The sequence below is a fragment of the Myiozetetes cayanensis genome, unplaced genomic scaffold, assembly GCF_022539395.1.
Source record: "Myiozetetes cayanensis isolate MyiCay16 unplaced genomic scaffold, myiCay2020 scf24, whole genome shotgun sequence".
Lineage (NCBI taxonomy): Eukaryota > Metazoa > Chordata > Aves > Passeriformes > Tyrannidae > Myiozetetes > Myiozetetes cayanensis.
The window spans coordinates 3,001,805-3,029,177 of NW_026087456.1; positions in this window are offsets into that span (position 1 = coordinate 3,001,805).

The following is a 27,373-nucleotide window of genomic DNA, read 5'->3' on the forward strand; positions in this document are numbered from 1 at the left end:
TTTGAAAGGTCTCCTCTATCAGCATGAAAGGTTAGTGTGGTGTTCTGCAGGTTTCTACATCTATCTTTTAAGATGTCAACTGCCACTGAACCGAGAAGAGATAAAAAAGAGGAAACTTCATTAGAGGAAGGGATGGGGCAAGACAGATGGTGGAGTAAGGTGGGAAAAGTTTCCATTCGTATGCGATGAAACTTCAGAATCAAAGGGTCACTGCAACCTTTAAAATGGGATTTTTTAATAGCTCAGTATACTCACAGTTCATACAGCAAGAGACTCTTCAGAGCTGATCTACTGTTCCTGGGCCTTTTTTTTTTTTTTTTTTTTTTGTGCAGGTGGAGAAAGAGCAGCTCCAGAATTAAACTATTGCATCTACTTAATATACTCATCTCAGATCTTGACAATATTGGCATTTTTGGCTGCGGTGCTGGATCTGCTTCAGCATCAGAGCCAGCAGCCCACTGGTTTCCTCTGTTGTCACCAGTGCAGTGATGTGGAATTACTGCCAAACACTTCAAATGGTGACATGGGCATCTCCTTTGTTCGGCCCCAGGCAGCTGCCCAGAGGAAAATAGTCCATCGTGGAAAGGAGGAGGACTTGGCAGTGATTTGACTTGTACATTGACAGAAGGCACATGAACAACTATTTATTTCCAGAGTCTTCCTGGGTAAAACTCTGAACATATCCCTCCTTTCATGAAAATGTGGCTGGTTACGATCTTGAGTCTGCAGAGAGAGGAAGCTGCATATTGATGTTTCTAAGTGCCCCTCTTTACTGTCTTGCCCTCCTTATCAAAAATAAATGTGATTTAAAATTAAAATGATAACATTAGTGAAATCTTACTGAATTTAATTTGATTTAAATTAAAATGAAATTGCTAAAAAGTTAAATTAACATAGAAAAAAGCATAATAAAATATTTAAACTGCAGAAGTCCTAAGGGATAAGCACCATCATAACCCTCCTTTTCCTTCTCTTCCACCCCTCCTTTCCCAAATGATTGTATCTGTGTGCACTCAGTTTCTTTAAGAACTCCTGCACTTGAAAGAGTAACAGACTTTTCTGAATGCCAATAACTGTAAAAACATGCATTTGCAAATGAGGAAACTGATATGTAAAGATTCAATGAGTTCTTCAAAGAACAAATGGAGCTGGTGTTAGTCATTATGTGTCGTTGCTTATATGCATGGAAGTGGGTGTATCTATATTATGCTACCATTCCTTAATAAATTTACAGTTAGACATATTTAACATGAGCAGCTGAAAGTGAAATATTTACATTTTACTTTTTTGGGGGTGAAAATCTGCGCATCATAGGCTTCTACAAATGTGAGCACAAGATAATCCCTCATGAGAATTAGTCATAATGATTGTGAAGAGATCTGAATTTTTATATTGCTCCTGCCCCTGTTGTGAGTTTCTTATGGATAAGCTGATAGTTTCAGTTTTCAAAGATGTCCAGCCAGCATTTTTTATACCAATGACTAACAGAAGTTGTTCTCCAGTAACTTTTATCTTTCATGGACTATAAAGGCAAGTTATTAACTAATATTCTAGAGATGAAAACTTCTTTTGCAGTTGTCTAAAGTTTTGGGCATTTTAAAGAAAAATCCTCTAGCTGTCCATTAGAATAAAAAATTTCTTGGTCAACATTGTGGAATAGGCTTTGATTACCAGTTACCTTATGATTGCATTAATATTGTTAAAATTATTTTAGAGCAGATTTAGGATTCTGCCTTTAAAATCCTGCTCATAAAAAAGTGTACCACTGTAAGGAAGGCGTGGCATGTTTTTGATGGAACCAAGCCTACCATCCATTCTCCCTGGGTAACCTGTTAGCTTAGGACAGTGATTTGGACCTAGCTTCACCACAGATATAAGACATGCATAAAAGTTCATAACTATGTGTGATTGACGACTTTAGGACTGTGAGTTAATCTTGCATTTTAGATTTTGATGATCTGAATGCTGCTCTGTCTCAAATAAAATTACTTCTAAGCAACATATGAAGAAATCATACAACCATTAGTTGAAACTTTAAAAAATAATTGTATTATTTAATTAAAAATATTTTTCTTTTTCAGTATTTTTTCAGCATCCTTCCTGTTTTATAAATGTTACAAATTTGACTTTAAAGCAACCCAATGATAAAATATTTCTCAGAACAGAAAGGGCAAGGTTTGGGGACTTAAAACTTGTGATTCAAGAGGAACACAGAATGTAACCTGAGGTCAGGAGTCATTCAAAAGGCATTCAAAATTCAAGAAGGGGTGAGTATGAGTTAGATTCGAAAATGAGAGCATTATTCACTTCAGTACTGTATCTCAAAAAGATGTTTCTGTTTTAATGTGGCTCACATAGAAGCCTAAACATAGTAGGTTTAAAACTTGACTCTTACTTTCATACTGAAGTACCATGTATAGCGCACAGGTGTGGGGAAGTTCCTTGCTGGCTCAAACTGAGCAGAGTCCAAAAGCACTGCTTTTCCAAGGCAATAGAATGGGAAATCTATAGCGTGTCATTCAGTGCTGTTTACTGAACTGGGGGGTGTGAGGAGGGCAGGGAGCTGGATAAGAAGAGCTTACAGCGAAGGGGTAAGACGTGAGCTATGGTCTGTGCTTAATGGTGTGTGCGGTGACATCCCTGGGGATGTCCAGGTATCAGAATCACAGCATCATTTACTTCTTCACCACCCACCATGTTCTGGTGCATGCTGCCTCTCTTCCTCTAGTCTCTCCTTCCTTTAAATGCACATTTGAATATTTAAATTTACCACTGGCAGCCTCCTGTTTAATCATGTGGGGATAGGCAGCGTAAACAAGTTCTGCTGGGAAATCCATCTCCCAGCTAAACTGCTGAGCCAATAAAGGACTTGGCTCTCATTTTGTCTTCGCTGTTTGTTATATGAATACAATACTGTTCACTCCAATGGACCCGTGAAGGATAATCATTACTTTCTTACCATTGTACTTTCCAGACTTTGGGAAGGAGCAGTAAGAAAAAATCCACCCTGATCTGAGACCTACAGTCAAACATATTCTTGTGTAGGAAACAGAATACTTTTTCTTCCTTACAGTCCTTAATTTTGACAGTCTAAATATTAGCTAAGAAGCCTTTTTTTGTTGTTTGTTTGAAATACAGGATTTGAGGGTTTATTTTGAAAATGTTCAAATGTTCTTATAACTTTTAAGCTTCCTTTCTCCTCCCTGCCCCAGTTACCCTGACAATAGCACTGAATTCAGTTTATTATTCTCTCATTTTAGGAGTTTTTTTGATGAATAGATATTTTCCTGAGTAATAAGTTCAAGGTTTACCAACCAGCTCCACTGTTGATCCCTATATCTCTCTATTTCTTTTCTCAAGTGAAGCAACTGGTAAGCTTTACCAAAAAAACAATTTAATTGTAATTGCATCAAAATGTGCCATTTCATCAAATAAACTAGTTTAAAAACATTTCATGGTGCTTAAGAAGATCTGTTATTTGTGGCTGTGTCAAGCTTCATCTATCTTCTGTAACAGAAACAAATCTGAATAGTGCAATTTGATAATTTCTTTTAAGCCATTTTACTGTGACAACTGCTCTGCAAGTGGTCTGGGATATCAGTTGTGTCATCAGGAGCCTTAATTGTATGGCTGTCTAATTGGTTCTTATTATTCTAACATCACAACACAGATTATCATCTGTTACTGTCTCATTAATACCACCTGTTTTGATAACAAAGTGATGCTGCACTGGGGAGGAGAGAGGTAGGACTTGCTTTAGATGCTTTAGTTATATTGTTAGTTTCTTTGGAGAATTGGTGGATACCAAATTGTTGGCCCTCAAACTGAATACAGAAAGTGCAACTCTGAAAAAATGAGGCTGAAGCTGAAATGCTTCCCTGTGGTCCTGTGCCAAACAGAGGTTTGGCAAAGAAATTAATCCGCAAATGACTTTTTGTGAAATACTGCTATTCTGAATCACAGACTTTCTTGTCTGGTGCTGGAAACACAACCGTTTGCTTTTGCTTTTTGACTTTTTACTTTTCTTAACTGTGCTTGCATTCGTTTGCCTTTCTTTGTGAGCTTACAGAAAAAGATATAAATCTGCACTTATACCATGTTATGATAAATCAGAACATATCATAGAACTGTAGAATGGTGTGGGTTGGAAGAGATCATCTAGTTCCAATTCCCCTTCCATGGGCAGGGACACCTTCCACTAGACCATATCTAGTAGACTAATCTGGGGAAATGTCTTAAAGGTGTTTTTTTCATTTGTTTTACTGTAACTATTTCATCTTGTTTCTGCTTTACCCTACTCCTTTAGGAATGCTTTAAGCATTTTGAGTCCAGAACAGAGAGATCTTTCTATGTATCACCTGCTGTTTGAGGTGTAAATGAGTAAATTTCAGCCTTGACCACTGACAACTTCTCCTGTAGATATAACTTTATGACTGTAAATTCCTAAAATATAGGGACCAGAAACCGTAGTCTTATATTTATAAAGAAAAAAGATGTAAGTTTTCTGTTAAAACTGAAAGCATGTGCTTTTGATATGTTAAAATAGTGGAAGGTACAATTACACATGCAAGCTTTTGGGGACTTTTGAAGAAAATGTCACAGCTCAAATGGAGACTTGAAAAGTTGCAATCCTTTTACAGAATAGGCTCAACATATGCATAGAAAAAGAAGTATTCCTTGTTAAACAGAGCAAGAGCAAAGAAATAACACATTCTCTCGTACCACAGTGTAAGTTGCCATTACATTATGCTTCAAGGAATGACAGCAGTTGAATGGAAGGAGAAAATTGGAGGAGCTAGAGATGGCAGTCCATAAGAATTGTGCATGAAGTGAAAATGGAGTGATTGAGTTGGCAGAACAGGGAAATAATTTCACCTCTTACCTAATGTATTAAAAGAGAGAGAAAAAAATATCTGAATTGAGACTGAACTGGGGCTTTTCAGATGGAACAGCCTGTTTTACCTTTTTTTTTTTCAATCTAGACTTCAAATATCCAGTTTAAAACAAAATGTTTTAAAATGGTGTACTTTACATTTTAGCACCAAGGTGAAAGTAGAGGATGGAATTTTGTGCTGTTATCTTGGCAGCTCTGCTTGTTACAGCTCTGACTGTGTTTTCATGTTAGGTGACTATTTTGAGATTGAAAAGCAATGTGGAATGAAGAGATAACTTGCCTTTCACAAAAAATTTTAAGGCAAGAACTTGAGACAAAATTTTAAAACAACATCTTGAAAATGGCAGGCCATTTCAAAAATGGAAGAAAAAAGAAAAAATATCACATCATCTTTCATTAGTTTGTCAGAATGACAAATAACTGGGGTTGGTTTGTTGTTTTTTTTTTTTTTTTTTAAAGGAAATTAAGAAATACAACTTACACTGCTCTTTCAAGTGTATCTTCTTTATTTCTGCCTTTTTCTTGCAGGTCAAAATTAAAATTACATTGAACAAGATATTTTGTCATGAGCTAGTGGCCTGAATAAAGTTAATAAGTGGTAGCAGTTTAATAGAAATAAATGGTCTTTATTGTCTGATCTCTGAATGTTTTGAGGGAGTAGAGGTTGTCGTTTCAGTGCAACTCCTACATAAACTAAAAATGGAAAAAATAAAATGATAACACTAAAGCAACTTATAGTTCACCTTAGAGAAAATATTTGTCAAAGCAGAATCAAAGTCTGCAGTGTCATGAACTGCTGCTGAGACAGATTCCTCCTGAGAAAGGTATTACATTTAAAATGTCTTTTCTGCTCCATACCTTTTTTGAAATACTTTAGTTTCATAAAAGTTAGAGATCCGTATTTCATTCCAGGGACAAGCAACCGGACGTCCATCAAAAGTTTCCATTTTTTAGATTAAAGAAGAAGTTTTGATACAGGACACTTGTCTATATTTTTTTTAAGTATGTGCATGGCTTTATTTTTCCTTTGGTTCTTAGAATCTTCGAATCACAGAATCATTAAGGTTGCAAAAGACCCTTAAGATCATAAGTCCCAACTGTCAGCCCAGCACCAGCACTGTGATCACCACTAAACCATGTCCTCTGGTGCCATATCCAAACATTTTTTGAACGCTTCCAGGGATGGTAAATCCACCACTTCCCTAGGCAGCCTGTCCCAGTGATTGACAGCCCTTTCTGTGAAGAACTTTCTCGTAATATCTAATCATCTAAACCTCCCTTGGTGCAACTTGAGGCCATCCTGTATTTTAGTTACGGAAGTTTTATTTCCTGCTTGTCCCCTGCTTGCACAGGGGTTTGATACAAAGTGGACTGGTCTCCAACAACCTCCTCTCCGAGTGCCCGTGTGTAGGAGTGATGTAATTCCAGAAGGCTCTGGAGCGGTGCTAAGAATGGCTTGTCTGTTTTTATGGCTTCCAAAGAGACGTCGTGTGTGTGTCTGTGTGTGTATTTTTATATAAGTACGTGCATGCAGTGTGAAGATGACTAAAAATGTATTTGGATTTTTTTTCAGTACACTTATATACTCGAGAGAAGAGGATATGAATAACTGTAAGAGCCCAGGCTTTTGACAGCCTCTTCATTGTCACCCACCTGACCTGAAAAGGTGAGCAGCAGTCAAGGCACTGTATATCATGTTGTGACACTGGATTAACCTTTGTGCTCTTCTATTCATTCTCAGGAACGTACAAAAAGGTGTCTGCCTGAACACAGGAAGAGGGGAAATGTTTGGTCACAGCTCCAGCTCTTGCTACTCCCACCTTTCCCTGCAGCACTGTCCCACTGGACTTTGCCTGGGTAGTGCCTTTCTCTCTGAGCCATCTCTCTGCTACGTTTATTTTCCCTACTGTCTTCCTAATGTACAAAATAATTTCCAGTTAGAATCTCTGACCCTGGTTGATTGATTTCCTCAGCAGGTCATGTTTTGGACAGTTTGAGAAAACCTGCACTTACAGCAATCCTAATTCAATGTGGATGTATGCAGCTGAATTCAACAGTTTCAGTGAGTTCAGTCTGAAACACTATATTTTGGCTCTTCACAGAAGAATCAGTTTATTTTAATTTTCATTAAAGCTAAACTGAGAAGCAGTTTAGAAGGCTCAGAAGATACGGGCAATATCAGAGGAAGAGAGGGAACAGGGAAGCAGAGATTTTAGATCCCCATAAAAATTTTAGTATCTTAAACATCCTTTTAAAGTTTGTAAATCCAAGTTTAGAAGTTGTTGCATACACAAATTCTCTGAAACACACATCCTTCTTTTTCAACAGCATTCTGACTTGCTAGTTTTCTTAATACTTAAACTATTTATTTCAGGGAACTCATACTCTGTCTTTTTAATTGTTGAGAATGAGCAGATAATCAAAGATTACAAGAATTTCACGAGCAGCATTGCGTGGCATTTCACCTTTAATAGGTTTAAATACCTGAACTTGCATTAAGATTTTTGTCTTAATTCCATGACATATTTCTGTTTTTCAGAGTGGCCAAGTTCAGATTTTCATCCAGAAAGCGAGAGCGGCTTTGGAGAACAGGTGAAACTTGTTTCTTGAGGTGACTAAATTTGCATGAGTTTGAAAGAATTTTAAAACCTTTGTGCTTTAACCCAAAGGCAGCTTTTAAATTCAAATTTAGCCCAATGTAATTGGCATTTGGATCAGACAAGTGAGTTTTTTTCTTTAACATTTTTATGTATACCATACAACTCTCTTGCTCTTTGTCTTGCTGTAATTAAAATTAGTTCTAAATACAGCATTTTTTCCCCATCTTGAGGCTCCACGTTGAAAAAAAACTAACTGAGGCACCACTATTTCCAGTCAGTTTCTTTAACTGGAGCTGGTCAGATTACTTCAACTAGTCAGTGAAAGAAAGTGCTCTAGATCATTTTTTTTTTTTTTTACTTTACCAAAGTGTAATTAATAGTTCACATTTCCTTTTCTTCCCTTAATGAAAGGAGTGTCTTGGCGTGACCTGGCTCCCAGGAAGTCTGCAGCCATGTGATTTACATGTAGGCCTGTGAGGCTTCCTAGCAGCTGCTGCCTGAAATATGCACAAATAATTCACAGCAGCCTGCAATGACTTGTTGAATGGTGCATGAAACCACCTGAAGAAGAAGTAAGCCAGTAAAGTAGAGTGCGTTGCCAGATCTGGTTTTAGGGAAACATCACTGTGCTGTGTTTTACTGCAGTGTAATTTTAGAGCCAGATTTAAAGAGAAGAACAAGTAAGTTTTGTACCTGTGCCTGTTGTAGGTATCTATCTGGCCTTTAGCCAGCAAAACCTCTGTTAAAAATTAATATAGTAAGTACTGGCCTAAATTACTGAAGTTCTTTCTTTTGTTGAAAGTAGGATTTGCGCCATCACTTCATTTTATCAAATCTTTGTGAGTACTCCAGGCTGACCAGCCTCAGGTGGGAGCTACTGCTGAAGAGCCAAGTGTCTTTGTCCAGCTCTGTGCCCTGCAGCATGTTGCTATTGCAAGTCTCCCTTCCCTGGAAGGAAGAAGGCAATTTTGTGGAATTCTGAACAGAGGTGACTCTCTTACTGCTGGTATCTCTAGATCACCTAGAGCACTGTGGAGAGTTTTGTGGCTGAGCATTCAGAGGTAGATTATCAACTTCTAAATTATATCCTTACTTCTGAGAGCCCTGGGTGCCTTTGGAGACTTTATAATCATTTATCTACCTTGAACTCCACTTACTGCCTTAGAATGGTCTTTCCTTTTCTATTCAAAGGTTTTATAAGATAAGAGTTGAGATAGAGATAAGAAACAGAGAGATATAAGGGCTTTAATTGGTTGCAACTTTCTAGTGTTCTGTATTTCTGTGTGTATTTATAATGATGTCTCTTCAGTCTCTTAGTACTTACTAAGGGAAATATTTACTCTCCTCCTTCTACTCCCACTCTGTCAGAAAGCCAGAATACATTGACTCCACCATCTGGAAATACAGTAATTTGATAAATTGACTGTTTAGCCAACAATACCTTCTCTGCAGATCATTCGAAACATTTGTTGTGTCACTACAGAATAAACCAGTGGCATTATAGCATTACTGAGCACTGGCAAAGAGCTGCAGCTGCTGGAGTCACCCTGTCCCCTAACTCTTGGACACTGCATTGTCTGGCAAACTGTGGATACCCCACTGCTGAGTAACCTCACACTGGGAGGTGCTAACAGTGTGGTACAGAGGCAACAGCAGGCTGGGTGGGGAAATGCCTGAAGCTAACCATTAGGAAATGCTGGAGTGAGAAGTCAGGGTCCAGCTTCTCAGAGTACTGTGTCCAGCTGTGTTGGAAGTTCCTAACAAAAAAGTGCCCGTGGGTCTCCATGCCAGATTATCCCCCTTTCATTGAAAAAGAATTATCTGCATCTGTGGTCTGTGTCCCACTGGAATTTTTATAAATTTCAGTCTTACTTGGTGCAGAATTTAGAAGGTTTCTGCTTTTGCTAAGAATATCCCGATACCACAGTTCTGGGAACCACCTGCCTTCTTCTAAAGCTGTTTTTAATCTCTAATCAAAGATTAATTATGCCAAGCTTTGGGCCATGAAGACTGTGGAGGAGAGAAAAAGGAAGAGAAAATGCCTACAGCACTCACCAAAGACATGGGAAAATCAGGTACAAGTCAGTACTGTGATTTATAGTTGGGATTCAGCAGCCAGGGATGCTGAGATAAGCTCTGAAACACCATGCTAAGGCTGTGAACCTGCTGTGTGCCACCACCTCTTTGTAGAGGGGATGTACTTTGCCAAAGTATTACTTAACACCTCCCAGATGGTATCTTTCTACCTGTACTGGCAGCTACCCAATGCTGTCTGTCAGTATTTAACTTAGAGTGTTGTTCTTTAACTCTTGCATCTCTGAAGTGTCCTGTTTGTGCCTCTATATCCCAGTTTTGTTCAGATTTTCTAGGGAGAGAGCTCCCCTCGCTTTTCTTCTTTCAATTGGACGTATATCCAATATTGAAGTCCAGTCTGAGGCTGGACTTCTACTTTAAAATTTGGAATCCACAGGTTACGGAAAAAATAAATGTAAATTTAATTCTGATCAGAGCTGAACAGTCGGGTTCCTCTCTGACTGCTTTCTTCACGCAGAGCTGGGGCTGAGCCTTCAGTGTCCATAACAACAACTTTCCCTGCAAATGGTGTCCTAATTCTGTCTAAAACTGTCCTGGGGGACTTTGACAGCTCCTCTGAGTTCTCTTTGCTATTTCTCTTCATCTGTTCCCCTTTATCCAAAATTCTTTTCATGATGCCAGTCTGTTGGAAATACAGTTTTGATGGGTTATTTGAATATTAGCTACCGTTTGAACAATTCCAGCCCCGTGCTTCATGGGTTACTGCTGAAGTTGTTGAAGTACTCAAAAAATCATTCAAGCTTCTATATACATATTCAGAGGAGATTTTTATCTTTAGAATATTCTATATAGCTCTCTAACACTTCACTGATATGAATCATCTGATCACTGTGTTTTTTTAGATGGATGGAGAATGTATTTTGATTTCTTTTCCCTCCTTCCCTCTCCCCAAACATTCAGAATAGGAGAAATCCAGTTTTCTTAGGGTCTGCCCATGGCCTGAGGATTGGGCTGTTGCCTTGGAAGTTCGAAATCCCTGTCCCAGAGAGAGGACTTTCAAATTTCAGCAAAATCAGAAGCTGATTCTCCAGTATTCAAAAGGGTTCTTGAAGCACTGGTGTTTTAGGACAGCTTTTTTCACCTCCACATTTCCTCACGGTTTGTGTGTTAAGAAATCCAGTGTGATAAGATATTTTGAGAGCACCTATCAGATAGATCTGTACTAGGTGGAGACAAGGTGACAGATGAATCTTGCTGCCTCTGCCCCTGGAGCTGTAATCGTACCAGCCTTGATATCAAGTGTGTTTTTATATGGACACAGCAGATATGTGGAAACAGAAATAGCTAAGGGATTTTAAGGCAGCTGATGAAAACTACCCGCTTTGATATTGTTGAATCTCAGCACTACACCTAAAGAGTTCTTTATTTGCTTCAAATTCTCCTGTGATGTATCCAAAAAATGACCTCTGGGGTTATGCTGGAAATACTTTTTTGTTAATTGTGTTCCTCTCTGAAGTTTAATGTTGGCATTCCTGTGATACCTGGAGAGAAACGTTCAGTGGATTTCTTTCAACTTGACACTTAAGTCTGGTTAAGATTGTTAAACATCAGATTGTTTAATATGATAGAGTTACCTAAGAGAAACAATTGGACGTAATTTCAAACTTATTTGAGTAAATTATTATCTAGTGGAAATACAGGAGCCATTTGCTGTAATACAGGAGCCATTATAACTGTCTATAACTGAGAACGTGTGCTTTAATGTAAAAATAAACATTTTTTTTTCCTTTTTCTTTAATATGGATGATATCTAGAGTCTCTATCATTATTACTTACATTTGGAACATAGAGCAAAATACAGTCTCTATTCACCAAGGCAAATATAAAAGAAGGATAGAAAAAATTCTAGTTAGGGATGAAATTGTTCTCGTCTTTGGAATAAGTGGCAATTGCAGAATATCATCTGCTTAACCATTGTAAGGTTTTTGTAAACATCATGACAGAGATGAGCTTTAAGAGTAGTTTGAAGAGAAGGACAGCTGTTGCTTTGTGAATACTCTTTTGTTGTTGTTGTTGTTGTTGTAAATGCTACAAATTATAGCATTACTGAAAACAGAGATGGAATATATCACTTGGTTGCTCATCCTTTTAATGCTTTCCTTCTGCTAAGGCCCAAGTCCCCAAAGTATGCTTTTGGGGAACATATGTCATCTGCCAAAACTCTTTTGAAATCTGAAAGCACAATAATGTTTTGCTTAACTTTGTTTTTAAAATATAAAACGTTTACATTTAGGGTGAAATGCTACTTTTAACTAGAGTATAACTGTTTAAACATTAAGTTTTTTCTAAAGAGGTTCAGATGTTTTAAAATTTGGCTATAAAAGCTGTTTTAAAGGTGTATTTTTAAGCTATAAAGATTTCTCAAATTACTTGAAAACTAAACTGACTGGAATAGGATCACCAGACCAAGAATTTGAAAAGCATTTGTGCCTTACAATAAAAACAAGTTTTTAGTGGGTCTTCCTTACCAGCTAATCCCTGCAAGGGGAAATGGGGGACAAAGGTGGCGGGGGTGGCTTTAAACTGAAAGAGGATGGGTTTAGATTATGTTTTAGGATGAAATTCTTTACTGTGAGAGTGGTGAGGCCCTGGCACAGGTTGCCCAGAGAAACTGTGGATGCTCCATCCCTTACAGTGTTCAAGGCCAGGTTGGATGGGGCTCTGAGCAACCTGGTCTAGTGGAAGGTGTCCTGCCCATGGCAGGGGGGTTGGAACTAGATGGTCTTTAAGGTCTTTTCCAACCTCGATGATTACATTAAAATCACTCCTTTCTTTCTGAATGGAAATAAGATGAAATTCTAAGTAGACAAGTGAGAACTGCAGTGAGAACTGCAGTGAGGGCTGTGGAAATGCACATTCTGCCACCATCTTCCTGAAATGTTTAACAAATTGAGTCAATAGTTTATTAATAATATTTGCATATTTAGCAAGCCCAGAATGGAGGGTCTTGGGGCAGAGACACCTACAACACACTGGGAGTACAAAGATGATGTGCCCCTGCCAGCTGCCTTACCCACAAGAGAGATGCAACCCAGCTCTCAGCTAATTGTATAATATAAAAATCCTTTCAAGATAATTTAGATAATCAGGTAACTCAGATGGAGCTCTATTTGTTTCTAGAGTATTCCTGATGAATGAGAAACGGTAACAAGATTTTTGTTTTAAGATTTTATTTTTCTGTCTGCACATATGACATGCAGTTTTTTCTAGAAGACTCCTGTCCTTGGAGTGCCTGCCTTGCTTCAAGGGAAAATGTAGAGACAAAGGTATTGGATTATAGTTTTTATCCACTGGCTTCAGCAGAAATGTCACCCCAAAAAGCTCCTCACCTAGGTTTAGTTGTGAAAATAAGTCCAGAAATCTTCCTCATTATATCCCAAACTTGACTTACTTTTGCACTTATTTACTATTCACTTCAACAGGAGAAAGATTTCACTTGCTCAGGTTTGTCCTTGTTATAAAGTATGTTATATTAAAACATATCTATGTATGAATCTATATATAATATAGATTTTCAGAAAGTGTGTTAGGACATATCTATGTATGACTGTATATATAAATCTGTACATAAAGCCTTATACATAAAGTAATGTGTTTAATACTTTGAGTGAAAGCCTGGCTGTATGAACCCCTTGTGAATATGGGCATGTATTGCTCAGCTGATTATATAAACCACTTCAGGAAAGGTGTCCGGGCCAAGTAAGAGCGCTGAGTACTCTGTGTAACTCACAGCACTGTTAGGACGCCAGAGATGTAAATAGTGCCCGTACAGCCAAGCTGAGAAGAGCTACTGCTCCTAATTTTTAATGATTTACTACACTGTCCTGAAGGCAGCAGCTTACCCACTTTCATAGCAGAGCACATGACCGCAGTACGACACAGAAACCCCTCAAGGGTGTGGAATTAGGGGGAAGGAAAGGGAAATATTTTGCTGAGAGTATCTGCAGGGAGTGCGATGTCCTGCAGCAAGATCAGCCATTTGCTTTTATGCTGGGCATGAATTTTTAGGTAATTTCAGTAGTCTTCAATTTTGTCTGAACCTGAGCCTCTTAGCTGAGCAGTAAAAGCAATTCAACATTTAAATCTCATGGATTTGCTGCCTCCCGAACTGGCTATAGTAATGAAGCTGAACTCATGACTTTGTTTTGCTCTCATGACTTTGTTTTGCTGAATATTTGTTAACAATATGTAATTTTAAAGTAGTGAATATCTTACTGAGTCTTTCAACAGATTGACACTTCAGAGCTTTAAGCACTTCGAGTCCGAATACCTGTACAAAAATGCCCAGTGCACAAGCTGATGTTGCCCAGCTTTCACAAGGTGATTTAAAGTGCCAACATCCAGCTTGTGAAACAGGTTACTGGTACAATAGACAACATTTTAATCACTTGCTATTAATTTGTTAACTCTGGGGTGAAAATAAACTTCTAAACGACAATATAGCCATTATATACAACTACCTCTGAAATGTTTAATTAAGTTTAAAATATCAATGTCTTTGGTTTCCTTATGTTCACAGAAGTCAGATAATGGAAATGGAGAAACTTGAAATAGCAATCTCTTACTTTCTGAGAGCTTCTCTCTGTCCTCACTGATGAGATTTACAATGCAGTAATGCTGCAATTTCATCATTATTTTGTAATCTTCTTAAACGAGTGTCTCGTGTTAGTGCAGGCAATCACAATAACTGCTTGAATAGGATTTGCTGCTGAGCAAAGCTGCTTGTGTTGCAAAAGCAACTAGAGGAACACACAAGCAAAAAAACCCCATTGTGCAAAGGTGTTTACTTTCCCATCGGGTTTAGAGTGAGTCCTGAGAAGGGAATTTAGTGATGACTTCACCCATGCTAGCAAGATGCCAGCAAATTGTCAAAGAAGGAAATAATTCTCTAACAGCAGCTTAAGGCAAGTTCAAAACCAAAGGAGACCGGTAACCACAACGCTTATTTATTGTGGAATGCTGTTATATTTCTGTGGGGTGAAAAAGGAACTCCTCTTGGCTTCTCAATGCCTGCTGCTCCTGTGGTCTCTTAGCTTAGACTTGCAGTGGAGAAGCACGCTCTCTGGCCAGTAGATAATCCCTCATGCTGGAGAGCCGCATCCCAGGGAGAGGAGGTCCTGCAGCTTCCCTTCCCGCAGCTGAGGTGACGGGGGCAAGAAGTCACTTGATCAGGTCATGCCTGTTTGCATTTGAACATGGTGGTCTTTCAAATGACCCAGTAACTCTTAACTATTTTTTTTTTTTTTTTTTTTTTAAATAAAGTTGTCCCGTCTCTGGAAGTGTTCAAGGTTGGACGGGGCCTCAAGCAACTTGATCTACTGAGTGGCATTCCTGCTTGTTGCAGGAACTAGGTGATATTTGAGGTCCCTTCCACCCCAAGCCTTTCTGTGATTCTTTGATTAAGGTTGCCTCAAACCCAACCTTTCATTAAGCATTATTTATTCATGCTACAGTGTACTTATTCCTTTCAGATGAATATTGGCTGTGCATTTGTTATATGTATTATCCTGTTGAAATCTTTGAGGCTATTATGTGAGTAGAGTTATGTATGTGGGTCTGTAGTTATAGACTCTGAACATTGCATTAGATCACTAAGGTTTCTGGTTACTAGAGAGGCATTAAACATCACAGTCTTAGCTTGATTTTTAAAGGAATTTTTTCCCCCAGAAGAATGTGGCAGTAGTATGAACATATGACTGTTGTCTCATAGTTATTAATTTATTTTCCTCTTCAAACTCAGGTTAAGAAAATATTGCTACTCATTACTTCTCTGCCTGCATGCAGCCTGCTTAATTCTGCTTTTGTTCTTTTTATCAGAGATATTGATCTATGATCTGATGTCCCTTGACTGAGTCATGCTTCAGGCTGTTGGCCCTGGGCCTAATTGTGCTTCTGGTTTCAGAATTCTTTGTAATATCTGCCTGGAGGAATCTCCCATTTAAAAAAACAAGATTGTAGCTCCTCTACAAGTATTAATGTAAATGGCATAGTGCTGGTGCCTCTTTTGGTCTATTTGAATTCCAGATTCCTAACAGCAAATATCTTATCCTCATTTTTATTTGCAGATTTTTGAAGTGGTGTGAAGAAAGAGTGAGAACTGTTGTAATCCTTATCTTCTTTAGAGCCTTGTGGATATTCTGTAGCTATTGAAATAACAACCCCTTCCCCCTCAAGTCCTACTCAAGTCACAATTCCAAATTTCTTCTTCTGCATAAAAGATTCTTTCTGCGTGCTTGGTATTTTTAAGTCAGTGTTTCTTGAGACTTCATTTTAAACTTAATTTTATGTGTGAAATAAGTAAAATGGTAAAGAAAAATGACACATTTTAGCCTGGAGAAGAGGAGGCTCAGGGGAGACCTCATCACCCTCTACAACTACCTGAAAGGAGGTTGTAGCCAGGTGGGGGTCGGTCTCTTCTCCCAGGCAGCTCTCAGTAAGACAAGAGGGCATGGTCTCAAGCTCTGCCAGGGGAGGTTTAGGTTGGATATTAGGAAGAAATTCTTTACAGAGAGAGATAGTCAGGCATTGGAATGGGCTGCCCAGGGAAGTGGTGGATTCTCCATCCCTGGAGGTTTTTAAGATGAGACTGAATGTGGCACTGAGTGCCATAGTCTAGTAACGACGGTGGTAGTGGATCATGGGTTGGACTTGGTGATCTCGGAGGTCTTTTCCAACCCAGCTGATTCTATGATTCTTTGATTTTTTTCTCCAAAGCACCATTAAAAATATAATCAACTATTGTATCTTAATCTTTATAAATGTGGAAATATGTAGATTTCAGATAGAAGTTAACATGTGCTAATAACTATTGCATTCAAATATTTTTCTCACAGTATATTTATCAGCCCCAATTAAGGTTGCAAAATTAATGTTGCATTGGAGGTACAAGGGGCTGGAGGAGGATTATGTACCAACACCTGATGATGGAGTTGGAAATGAGGTTGGTCTGCCCCTGTACCTGTGTAGGCAGGTGCTCTGATGTAACAGTGTAACACAAAGTTAGGATTACATCATCAGACTACACTGTCACTTGCTGATAGTGTCAGGACTGCAACAGGATGCTTCTGACACTTCTGAAAGCTAACTCCCTTTCGGAAAACACAGGGCTCACAGCAGTGACTCAGCTGGAGGTTGCAACTTAGAAGAGTAAAAAAACCATTTGTTTGAAAGAAACAGGCTTTATTCTCATTTTCAACCCCTGGAAGTAAAATTGAAGTATATTTATACAACAAACTGGTTTCTGTCACTGACAGCAGTTCCAGTTAATTCTTCAAAGATACCTAAAGCAACAGCTAAAATGAGGGATGATGAAAATGTACAGGGAGTGTGCTTACTTTGTAGGCAATTTTACTTGCTAAAGAAAGTATCTGAAAAGCAGGTAAATAAATAATATGTGGGCACCTTTCTTTTACAAATGCAGGGACAGCACAAGGCCCTTAGCTAAAGATTTTAATTATTTGAGAAACATCTCATGAAAACACTTTCCCTGAATCATTTTGCCTGTTAGGAAACACTGTACCCTGTAACAATTTGTACTCTTAGGAAATACTGCAAAACATAACCGGGCAGTTTTAAAGCTAAGGTATCACTAATCTTGTTCCATTTCTAAGCTGGGTACTGGAAGACTTCTTTTTATAAAGGCAGTTACAGATACATCATTATCTGGCTTTAGAGGCTGATTTTCATGTGTTACAGTGAAGCAGCTTTCACAGCTAAATACTCTCACATGGACCTTCATTAAAAAATTTATGTAGAAACTTAAAGGGGATGGAAAAGCATCTTCATGCTTGTTTGATACAACCAGCTCTCTAGGGGCAGGCAGCATATATGCAACTTCTTCTGCTTATGCAGGATATGCAGAAAAGCAGTTGACTTTTCTCACTCATGGAAGTAAGAGGTGTGAGGACAGAACAGGGGAGAACATGCTTACATGTGATTGCAGCACATATCTTTGACCACCAACTCTGAACCAGTATGAGAAGCAGGGTAAGGATGTGGAAAATATGAGATCAGTGTATTTTTCAGGCTAGTCAGAGGTGTTTTATATTAATCTAGGTATTGAAGATTGTAATTTTACCTGAAAAGACACAAAATTATTGAGGATTAGAGTTGTTCTCAACTGATCTCTTTCCATACTTTATCCATGTCTTTCCTCCCTCCTCCATACTTACATTGACATTACAGCTCTTCACTATGACTTACTAAAAAAATGGAAAGTCTTAATAAGATTAGAGCCTGCAGACACAAGGTATTTAATTTTCACATCTGAAAGTTCTAGGGAATTCAGGAGGCTGAGAAGGGGTGAAGATTGGCTATTTGTTGTTTCACAGCTGAAAATACAGGTTTTCAGAAAGCACTGACAAGAAACGAACTCCAATTTGACTGCGAGAAAGCAACAGGTAATCTCTGCTAAATCTAAACAATATAATTATCAGTGTTTTTAAGCAATGGTTTCTCAGTTAATTTTCAGTTTTTGAGATAGAATGGGTGGCAGACTTAAGGAAAGAAGAGGCTACAGAGAAAGAATACAAGGGCAGCCTGAATACTTCTAAAAAACAGGCTGTTGATAGAACATTGATTTTAGCTCAAAGTAGTCATTTCAAAGAGCTGAAAAAAGATCTTTTGATTACACCTTCAGCTTCTTGGTTTGATTTAGAACATGCAAATAGATCTGAAAAGGTGTCTGCCATTGAAAATGGCAGTAAACTTTGGAAAAATACCAGCCTTAGTTAAGCAATTTCCTATAGGACATGTAAAAACATAAGTTGGAACATGCCTTTGTAGTTATTTCCAGTTTATTTGGCATCTGTTGAGTACAATAGGCTTGCTTTTTTATGCCAAATTTACTTATCTTTGGTACAAACATTATTTTAGTGGGTTTTGTTTGTTTGTTTATTTGGTTGGTTTTTTTAGATATTTTTGTTTGTATTGGTGTGTTTGCACAACTTTTCATATCAGGACATGTAGAGGAAAAAAGGGATTCTGGCAGAAGGGGGAATCTTGGCTGTGCTAAGCTGGAGACAAGTTGTTCTTCACTGAGAGGAGGAGATGGGACACAGGATGCAAGACTTGAACTTTAATAGTCTGGAAGGACTTTAAGAGTCCCTCTGGTTAACTTCTCTAGCTCAAAAAATGCATTAATTACACAGTTTATTCTGACTGTTATCATGACATGGATACCTAATGATCTCTTTTTCAAGCCAAAGGAACTATTTCTTATTTTACCTCACTATAAGCCACTTTAGAGGGAAAAAAATCTTTATGCCTGCCAGAAAAGCTGGTTGGCTTTGAAGTGGAGAAGACAATCAGAGTTGAAAATAATGTAACAAAAAAGCAAGATACTTTAATTAAAATGAGGTGTCCTTATGACTGGCAACAAGTCTATTTCAGTTTCATTAATAAAATTTGAACAGAAACCTACTTTGTACAAGTTTTCCCAAGAACAGGCAGTTTAGGTCGATGATGCTTGTGATTCATACAAGAAGCATTTGTATGAACACTTCATACAAATCCCAACTACCAGCATAAAAACACACACACACACACAAAATTAGTAAAAAAATCTCCCAGTGAGTAAAAACTAAAATCCCACCACTGAATAATCAGAGAAATATGCCTACCATCAGGTGATCTATGGAAGATTCTTCACTATACCAAGTCATTAGGCGATATGAAAAATAGTTTAACTTGGATTTCTTGTCCTGAAATAAATCATGCATACTATATCCCAAGAATGCTTCCTGCAGGGAGTGAGACACTAATGAAATACTTGATCATAGGTCAGACAGGTAAATTGGTGTCTTATACAGAAGACAACATACTTTTTGCTTTTTCTTGCTAATACTTCATAGCGCTGCTTCAGAAATCTATGAAAGTACATACATATGTATGGAGAAGGTATACTTTTATAGATATTGAGGTAAAAAATAATTCTTGGAAATCAATTGATTTCAGAAAGAAAGAAAATGAGCCTTTTTCTTAAGTATGCTGAACTACCACTGGCAATGCTAAAATTTTGTTTTAAAAAAAAAAAGTCTCCATAGAATTTATCTGGAAGGTTTCATAATGAACAAATAGATAGAAAGTCTGAGGCAAAATATATAACCTCCTTAACATCTGCAGAGCTATATGGAAGAGCTTTTGAAGGAGTCCATTACATTATATATCACTACAGTCTTTTACGTATTTTCTACAAGCATTCAATTTTACCTAATGATTCAGTTCAATCTCCAGGTCAAGTTGATGCCAAATCTATTCTGATTCAGTGCAGAGAGAGACAAGGGAAAAATCCCCTGCTCATCAGCTCCTGAAGGGCTAGAAAAGTTTTCAGGTTCAAAAGTCACTGTGTTTCTTGTGATGGGATAATATAGCTGGGAGAGATGAAGTAATGAACTCATAAATGCCATTGTGAGAGGTAATGTCTTCCAAAAGATCATCAGATTTGGACTATTACTTGTAAAGGAAGAGTACCAGACGAAGTCATCTCAGTGACAAAATGGTTGACACAGGGAAAAGAATGATGAGGTTTAAGGAAGTGTAATAAGTGGTAAATGGTTGCTTGCCTTTTTTTTTTTTTTTTTTTTTTAAGGGGAAAAATAATTTTTTTCAGTAAAATTAAACAGCTAACAAGAGGAATGAAAGAAAACAGATGCTAGAGAGGAAAAAAGAGTAAATGAAACTGCACATTGAGAAATGGGTAGAAAAGCAGAAACAGTAATTTCTTGATTACAAAATGGCATTTAATTTAATTTTCTACTTTATTAAAGTCCTTGATAGATATCTTGAATATATGGCTGTGTATGTCATAGGAGCTCTTTCCTCTTATGACAGAGAAGAAAGGATAATTAGGTGGCTTTGAGTCCCAGTGTCATCAGTATATAATTTGGAGAATACTTTTTTGATTTAGGGGGATGCGTGGGTGAAGACAGAGTGCTTGTTTCACAAATTTAAAGTCATAATGCTTCACATCAATGCTATATTTTTCTCTCATATGGACAATATTCATTCAGAAAAAAAATGGTTTGTTCGAGATTTTTAGTGCTAATATGTGAAAGCACCTGCTGCTGCTTGGGAATTTTTTGGTCTCATCTGCATTTTGGAAGCCTTTGGCAACCCCTTCTTTGCTCTGTTTGCCATGTAATTTTAGAATATTTCTATAGAAATAACTGCTCTCAGAAACTATGAGGTTTCTTTGAGGTTCTCAGAAACGATGTTACCACACGAATAGGAGATTCTTGCTGTTGCTGAGATAATAGCCCCTGCTATGAATTTGGACTTTTGGGGTGATTATTCACCAAGCACTTGTATATGTTGGGATATCAACCTGGAAGTGGAAATCCTGAGATTTACACCTGAGATTTTTTTCAGGCAGGAAATTCAATCCTACATCGGCCTCGGTTGTATCCTGATTTTGTCCTCTAGTTTAGGTTATGCAGATAACAAACCTTGTCTCTTCAAGCTGGTGACAATGGCAGTGGCAGCTAAGTGACCTGACAGAGGTGATTTTCCACCTGCTCATGTAGGAGAGTTTTCTAACCAGCACTGAATGAGGGCAGAAACTGGAGGAGCTGCACACCAGGGGAGCACCACCGCTGCTTGCCCTGCACTCCAGCTGACTTTAGATTCCTTTACCCTTTTACATAAAGAAGGGTGTCAAGGGAATAATCCTCACAAGGGCAGAAAAAGCTACTTGGAGTCATCCTCACAAGGGCAGAATAAGTTGTTTGAGCTTATCTGACACTAAAATGGAAAAGGAGGGATGCATGGTGTAGTTAGCCACCTCTAGTGTGACTTCGTTACCAAAGGCTAATATTTTAATACAGAATAGAATCTTTCAGTTGAAAGGGACCTACAACAGTCATTCAGTCCAACCACTTGACCACTTCAGGGCTGATAAAAAGTTGAAACATGTTGTTAAGGGCATTGTCCAAATGCTTCTTACACACTGACAGATATTTTACCAAGTAAGTTAATAAATAAAATATAATTAAGCAAGACTGACTAAATTTGATGTGTTTGTGCAGTGGCATCTGGATACTTGTGCTTTCTCTTGATATTCTTTGGCCAGGACCTCCCTCTGTTTTCTTCTTGCTCTCCCATTGCTATCAGTCAGATCTTCTTTTTTCTTTTTTAGGCTTGTAATTGCTGTGGAGCTTCCTCAGTCCAGTTGCAGGCTCTGTCATATCCTTGACAGCCTTGGCTTTTCTTTCTCATGTCTTGTGGTTTTTGTCACATTTCTTGCTTCGTTCTGCTCCCTTGGGGCCTATCCAGCTGCTTCACTCTTGTTTCTATCAATAGTGACTGAGAACGAATGCGGGTCCTGCATTTTTCATGTCAGAGGCACCTTTTCTCCCCTGTTCCATGGTTGGCAGATGTCTGGCTGTCTTCGTCTGGGACTTGCAGCACAACAGCATCGTCTTGTGCCCAGAGTACTGATTTTCTACATGCACATGGAGACGTAGATTCAGGCATTTATAGAATACCAAAATCCATTTGGTTCTTGTGTTTTGACACAACACGTATTTTTAACACACGATGTTGCATGTGTTACTGCCTATATCAGTTATTACCCCACTTATGGGTTTAATCCTAGTTGTACATCCATATATGCTGTGAATAAAGGGAAAGTTTAGTATAAAATCCTGTCAGGGTGTTCCCGCTTGGATTTCAGGCCATGACCAACACCTCATTACAGCATTTTGATTCTTTAGTTGAGTGACCATACTGACTCTTGCTATAGTGTCCTCCCTACTGCCACCATGGTCTTCCAGGAGATCATCTCTACTCGTGTGCAGCTCTGATTGCCTGTTAGTTCTCTTTGGAGGATTTTTTGTTTCCTGTGTTTTCTTTCCATTTTTGTCTAATTTCTGAAATCACTTTCTAATTTCTCTCCCCACTCACTTTTTTTTTTTTTTTAATGGAATTCTTGTAGTGCACTTTATGGATTATTAAAAATAAAAAATACAGACTCTTTTCCTGTTTGATTAATTTTCCTCCTATCCCTTCTCTCTCTTCACTGCTTTTGCTGGGGGGTTTCTTGTTTTCTGAAAGGAGTTAGACTGAAGACTAATGTGCACTCAGTGTAATTTATGTGTGCATACTGCAAAATAGATTTTCTCCAAGCAATTAACAGCCATTTTCCTTTTTGTTTCCTTCAAAAAGATTAAGAAACGGTAATAAATTAAAGGAGGGAAACAATATATGTGTATATTGAAGGAAAAATTTGTTAGAGATGCAAAGCAGCATTGTAGGAGTTGGGAATGTGGAATACATTCATGAGATGAGTGCAGGGTTGGGCGTGTTATTGGGAAAACAAGTGGCTTTCAGCTTAGACTCCTCAGAAATGTGTGAAACCAATTATATGTGAAAAGGTAATAACAGTAGGAAATAAAATGTGAGAATGCATTGCTGGTGTCTCTGTTACGCTGGAGAAGCAAAATTTTTCTGCTTAATGATGGGTCTTGTCACTTCAAACAAAAGGGTGTAGCCGATTTGAGCCCTGAAGGTGTTTTCTTGCTTGTTTAGTCACAGCTATTCCATATTACCATTTTAAAACCTGGATCATTCCTTTGAAAAAGTTTTTATAAGAACCATTTTCAAAGCACTAAAGATCTCGCCATCCATCCACTGAGTTTGATGTCCAAGCTCCTTGAGGATTAGGAACAGGCTCAAAATAAGATAAAATAAAATCAGAGCTTCTTTTCAGAGACATTAATAGAATGTTTCATTGTTTATTTTATGCTAATTGATCCAGTCACAATATAGTGCAAACAATCAATTTGTCAGATTGTGTAAGAGCTTGGCTAATATTTACTAATTTGGTTTTATACTTTAATTATTTTTTGTAGTCTGGGAATGGCGCTCAAGTGTGTAAATAATATTAAAGAAGGAATGGCATTTTTGTCTACCATTAAATGCAAGTGCAATTTATTAAAAATATAAAATCTTAAATCTAAATATTCCATTTCAAGCTTATGTTCACATAATATTACATATGGCAAAAATCATGCATTTTGTCCAATTTAAATAACTGCGTTTTCCTAAAGTAGAGACTTGCAACTTGATGTTAAGTGTTAAGGAATAAAGGTATGCAATAGCCTGCAACTATGGTGATATTTATAAGATCAAATTTATATGATCTTTTTATTTTTGGTATTCAAATTGGAGTTTCTGTGCCTGTTGCTCTTCTGCACTAAAGATTGCTGAAGATGCTAACAGAAGAAAGTTATTAGTTTCAGTCATCCCACAGGTCAAAAGCTTATTAACTGAGTCCCTGGGTGTTCTTTAAAATGGCCAAGCTGCAAATCTTCTCAGTCATATCCACATTTTAAAAAAATAACAACTTTTGGTTACAGGTTTTGTTTAACTATTTTTCTGCAAATTAAACTGCATTACTTATAGTCTGAACTGATGTAACAGGTACTATTTTCATGATATCTGTATTTCCTAGTTCCTGGTTTCTCCTTGCTGTTCTGCAAATCCAGATGGAAGCTCTTCAATGGAATAAATGAAAAAGGAAAAAAAGACAAATTGGGCTCTTCCATTCCTTTTAGTTTGGCCAGTAAAAGGTCTGACACTAACAGCAAGTGGATTAATGTGAATAAAAAATAAACAGGATTAGTATAGGCCTCTGTAATAGCAGTTTGGATGGGATGTGAAACCTCATAGCTCAGAACCTGAGACAAACTGAGCAGTAGGAGCAAAGCTGAACTGACAATAGGAAAATGGCTTAGGCCACTGGGTCTTACACCTTCACCTTGCTCAAGGGGTGCACACTCCCATGGTTCTTAGTCCCTGAGTTCTTTTTTGCTAGTGATTCTTCCACACGAAACCCTGATGGTATCTCCCAGAAACTGCAGTTTGTTGGGAAACGGCATTGCAGCTGGAAAACTGGTTCTTGCAGTCAGTGGTTGCATTCAGCCCACTTGTTCCAGGTACTTGAAACCTGTGCCAGTGTTACATTGAAAGGCACCAAAGTGTACGTCCTATGCTCACACCCTGGTGAAGATACTAAAATTTTCAAACCACCAAGTACCTGCTGCTGAATTGGGCATGGAGGAGGTGTGTAACCGTATCACATGGTGAATATTGTTGCTTTGGTTTCTGTGAAGCCTCGTGGAGAGAAGCAGCGGGAGAGAGTGCCATTTATCAACATCAAGATTTTAATACTTGGTGGATTGAGCAGTAGCAGTTTAAAATGTAAAATGATGGCTCATTTTCAAGATGCCACTAATTGTAAATCAAATTCTGAAATGTGCGGTTGGATCTGTAACTGTGGATGAGCATCATTATTGTTTTCAATTTGCCACTTTCATTTTGATAGGAAAATATATCATAAAGCTTTGATTTTTAATTTATTTTTATTACCCAGTGTTTATTATCATGTTCCTCATTTTGGCTTGAGCATCTTGGGAGAGAATTTTCATTTTAATGGTTATTCAGTAAAAGAGATTAAATCAACCTTAAGAGTGTATTTTACTTAATTTCAATCATGGTTTATTGCTCAGAATATATTTATAAAGATATGCATGATTATATGAAAGGATTCATTAGAAATTATGTTACTGAGGAAATGACTTAGTGAACCTTTTCTTCAATACATATTTGCTTTAAAATATTACCAAATGGGGGCCAGAGGGCCCAAATATGAGATGACTCAATTAGCTAGGCACTTTTCTGAAGAATAATGCAAATATTGTGAGCACTATTTTAAGACATACCTGAAAACTAAGACCAGTCTTTAATGAAATTTAGACTTGATGGACAACAACAAGCTGTGAAATCTCCAAAGGAACAAGAATTGCACTTTCCAGGCATCAGTGAGTAATGCTGTGATGCTGATCACCATTTTTAGCTATTCAAAGTGCACTTTTCACTTAAATAGGTTGAACCTCTGTTATACTGGATGGTATTGGAATATATCTGAACACCACCTTGTTGACTTTAAGCAACTTTTTATCTAAAGTGCACGTATTTAAAGCCTGATATTTAACATCCTGATGAGAACTCGTGTCCCATGGACAGCTTTGAGAGGTTCAAAAGAGAAAGGAATTTGCAGTCCAGAAAATTGGGGTTTCTTAATTATTTCGTCCCTGAGACTTAGAAGCAGAAGAAGAGAAGAAAATGCAAAGCAGAAAATTCAATAGTAAACAGTATTTATGAGCCAAAGAAAGAAAACGTGACCACTCTTAGGTACTTTATTACTTCCATAAGTTCTGCTGACACATGAATTATATTATGAGGATGTGTTTGAGCGCATGATTATGATCCCAGATTACTCTTGACATTAACTTTGGGCTGAAAAGGTGTTAAAGATTAGTCAACACTTGATATATACATATAGCTACTTTTATTTTTAAACATCACACCCTCAACAACCCTCGTGAGTAATGCACTGTGAAAAGACCCAACTAAATAAATTAACATTTCTTTCAGCTAGTTTTCAGAGGACCTGCTGCTTGCAACTATTATGTAGTACTGAAATAATTTTTAGTCAGTGTGAAGAGGTATCAGCATGGCAGCCACACCCAGCAACCTTACTGGATATCAGTATGAATTCAGTGTTTCCCAGCAGGTGAAGTATTTTGTCATGAATGACATAAGAAAATTCTCTCTGAAGGACAATTATTTGATGACATGAACATAAGCCAAACCTAAATGGGGAAAATGTGGTACCTGTATATCCTGAAAAGAATGAGGGCCTGTGTTTTCAAGAAGTGGAAAACCCCAAGGTTTTTGCATCTGACCCAAAATTTGCTGAAGGTTTTCATTCTAAATCTGAGCGCAGAGATTTAATAATGAAAGTGCCAGCTCATCCTGAGTTATACAGTAGTTAAACTACATCTCTGCACAATACCTTATTGTGTAAACTCATTAACAATTTGTTTTACGTGATATTTTCCTTGTGGTGCCTTTAAAAGGGTAATCTGTATAATTATTTTTTTGTGTTGCTTTCTTTTAACACCAGCTGGACAGATGTGCTAGGAGTCATCAAGCTCTCTGTTCTGCTCTCTCAGACAGCAATATCAGGCCATCCTTCTCCTAAACAGATCAAAGATCCTCTGAATATTAGTCCATCCTTTCAAGGAACTTCACTGCTGCAAAAGTTAAAGACATTTGTCTTACAGGCAATTATTCCCATGTTTATTTCCTCCCTCCCCACAAGGTGATTTTTTCTGATTTCAAAAGTATTTCTTCTTCCTCGTGTTTCAGTCTCCCAAATTATTTATGAAGGTCAAACATAAGCCTTCATAGACTCTGTTTAGAAAGGTAAACATAATTCTTTTTTTTTTTTCTTTTCTTATCAGCACTGCTATTTTAGGCCCAACTTTTATTAACCCCTATTGATATAACTATGCAGAATACTTAAAGGTCAGTTGCAGGTTCATGCAACTCAAGGAACATCCTGAAAACAGTCATTTGTTATGCAGGTAAACCTGTGATAAAACAAATTTTTGATGACAGAAATTTAAGCATTTTGACAGTTTTGGTAACACGGTAATTGTTCTGTGTGGTTTGAAGTTTGTGACATATAGATTGACATAGCTGTTCCACATGTATGCATCTGGTAGTTCCTGTTTCTCTTTCCTTTGAAACATAACTGACTGTAAAAAAAGGTGTTTGTGGTTCTTTTCAGGATGTAGCTTTATCTGTGGCTCATAATTATTACAGTTAACAGCGGGATTAGATATGCTATGGTTTGCGGAGTTAACCTCTACATTAGGGTAGATGAGGTTCTGTCTCAAAGAAATTATTATCTATTTAAGTGCTCTGAGTCATATCACTG